The 3190-nt window shown below is 42.5% G+C and overlaps 1 pseudogene; it reads left to right on the forward strand.

Moving 5' to 3' along the window:
* The first annotated feature begins 281 nt into the window (after positions 1-281).
* On the forward strand, positions 282-2666 carry LOC115795552 (GTPase IMAP family member 9-like; annotated as a pseudogene).
* The last annotated feature ends 524 nt before the right edge of the window (positions 2667-3190 follow it).

Here is a 3190-nt window from a genome sequence, read left to right on the forward strand (position 1 = left end):
CACCGGCAGGAAGAAGAAAGTCAGACTCTCTTTCAGAGGCACGTGAGTGTTAGCTGACTGAGACTCTCCCTGCAGGTAAAAAATCAACTACGGGTTTCTGTGTCTTTCTTTATTCAACGGTGTGGTCCGAACCTAACAAGGGGGAGGCCCAGGGTGTGCAGTTGGTGGTGAGAATGTCCGGGATGATTGTGTTGAACGCTGAGCTGTAATCCACAAAGAGCATGCGAGCGTAGCTCTGCTGCTGCTCCAAGTGGCTCAACACAAAGTGGAGAGCTACAGCGATGGCGTCCTCTGTGGATCTGTTTGCACGATATGCAAACTGATGGGTGTCGAAAGTGGGGGGCAGATGGTCTTTGATGTGCTGGAGAACCAGCCTGTCAAAGCACTTCATGATTACCGGTGTGAGGGCCACAGGGCGGTAATCGTTTAATTAAAAACATTTACATATTCTGAAAGCAAAGTGTTGGAGTCACCAGTGACGATAACTTTGATTTCACAGAGTTGACAGCAGAATAGTTACTTGTGACCATCTCTGTGCACTTTTTTAGCATCTACCAGCTCATTTGCAACACATCTGGCATTAGATACAGTGCTTAACATATTTTTAGACCAAGTTATTACAAAAAACTAAAAATGACTGAATTTACTGAATTGAACTGTTTTAATACACAAATTTAAGTGGACACACTGGATTTGTCTGAGAAATCAAAAATTAATCAAGCGTAACACTCAACCATTAAAATTACTTTTTGCTCTTTGGGAATGCAATTAAATAACTGTAATTTGGCATGTTAATCAAAATAGGTCCATTTTCAGAATCTAGAAGACATTAGATTTCAAATTAAGTCAGTTTTTCTTTTTAAAAGCTTTTTCATTTAGATGTTTCAAACATGAGAAGTTCTATGAGAAGGAGTGGACACAAACTTAACCTTACCCCAAAACCTGGTGGATGTTTAGAAGCTAAACATAATGTATTTCCAGCCTTAATTCTAACCTTTCTACACAGGATCCAGCAGGACAAATGATGATGAGCTGAGGATTGTGATGGTGGGGAAGACTGGAACTGTAAAGAGTGCTACTGGAAAACACTATTCTGGGTCATCAGTGCTTTGAATCCAAGTTCAGTGCCAAGTTTATGACTGTAGACTGTTCTAAAGGCACAGGTAGAGTGGATGGACAGCGTGTAGCTGTCATTGACACCCCGGGCCTGTGTGATACCAGGTTGAGATGGAGAAAAACAACAAAAGATATCTCCCAGTGCATCTCCTATGCTTCTCCAGGACCACATATCTTCTTGGTGGTCATCAGACTGGGCAGATACACTGCAGAGGAGAAGCAGACGGTTGCAATGGATTCAAAAAGTCTTTGGTGATGCTGCAGACAGATACAGCATGGTTCTCTTTACCCACGGGGATCTCCTGAAGAAACTCCTATTGAAGAATACTTAGAAGAAAGCCCAGAGCTGCAGGACGTTGTGGCCAGATGTAATGGTCACTACCACGTCTTTAATAATAAGCTGAAGGAGCGCTCTCAGGTCACTGAGCTGCTCCAGAAGATCAGAGAGATAGTCAGAACAATGGAGGAAGCCACTACACCAACAAGATGTTCCAAGAGGCTTGAGAGGGCGATTGAAGAGGCGAAAGAACGCATCCTGAGAGAGAAAGAAGAAGAATACAGAAAGAAAAGGAGAAAATTGAGAGGGAAATACAGGAAAGATATCAGAACATTATGCAGAAATACATAGAACAACTCCAGGCTGAGAGGAGAGGAGGGAGAGGAAGGAGAGAGAGGAGGAGATACAGGAGGAGATAAAGGAGATGCAGGAGGAGAGGAAAAGGGAGAAAGGAGGAGATGCAGGAGGAGAGAAGGAGGAGAAAGAGAGAGAGGAGAGGGCGAGGGAGAGAGAGGAGAGAAAGAGGGAGAGACAGGAGAGGGAGGAGAGGAGAGAGAAGAGGGAAAAGGAGGAGATGGAAAAGCAGATAGAGAAGTTACAGAAAATGCGTGACAGAGAACTGGAAGAGGAAAGACGCAAGATTCAGGCAGGAATGAAAAATGAAGCCAGGAAGAAAGCTGAGGACTCTGGTTCATTTGGTTTTATTAAAAATATAGCAAAGAAATTATTTAGTTTTCTTCTAGCAGAATGTCACAGACATCAGAATTCTCTGAAGCTTTTTCTTGTTTCATTTAGCTAGCTGTAGTTTTCACACTGACAGCAGATCTTGTGGTCCTAATGATCACCTGCTGAAGTAGCATTATACTGTGAGCTTTTAGGGCCAAGTCATTCATGATATCACAGTTAAATATCACAGTTAAAAATATCTGTAAAAAAAAAAATGTATTTACCTGTTAGGGGAGAATGACAATACCTGTTGAAGTGCAAATGTACTTAAGTGCTCACGTTTGCTGCTCCCCCTATGTTCTTTCCTTACTTGTAAATTTAATAAATAATCTTAATTTTAAAAAGCATCTGTATACATGTAACAGTTATCCCAACACATTTATGTTTTGCATGAAACTGTTGAGTGTTTCTAAGAGGGTATAGATGTGGATGTAAGAGTGATAAGAAGGGTCAAGGGACATAATTTAACAGACTTCTTGTTCTCTCTGTGTCACAGAATAACTTTGCATTAACCCTGGTGCCCTCCTTAAATTTTGCACCAATCTGAAAACCTTCATGGCAATCCCCCCCCCCCCCCCCCCCCCCCCCCCACAAAAAAAAAAAAAAACAACCAAAAACACCCCCCCCCCCCCCCCCCCCCCCCCCCCCCCCCCCCCCCCCCCCCCCCCCCCCCCCCCCCCCCCCCCCCCCAAAAAAAAACAATCAAACAAAAAAAACAAAAAAAACTATTACAGTATTTCTGCACTGCTTACTCACATTTCTGAGTCACCACCCATTTTCCCAAAACTGTAACACAAATCCAAAAACTCAAGCTACTTCACCAAAATCGTTATTTTAATCTGACTACTTTTTTTTTCAGTACAGAGTAATCTAATGCGTTACTATTTCCAATCCAGTGATCAGATTAAAGTTACATATCAAGTCACTCTGCGTTACTATTTTTGTCATTTTCCTCAGTACAAAGATATATATTTGCTATCTTCCTGCGTCTCGGGGAGTGACGTCTGGCCGATGCGACAGTAAGTCCCGTTTTCAGCATGAAGACAATAACAGCACACAGCAACACAAACA

The sequence above is a fragment of the Archocentrus centrarchus genome, chromosome 17, assembly GCF_007364275.1.
Source record: "Archocentrus centrarchus isolate MPI-CPG fArcCen1 chromosome 17, fArcCen1, whole genome shotgun sequence".
NCBI classification, from domain to species: Eukaryota; Metazoa; Chordata; class Actinopteri; order Cichliformes; family Cichlidae; genus Archocentrus; species Archocentrus centrarchus.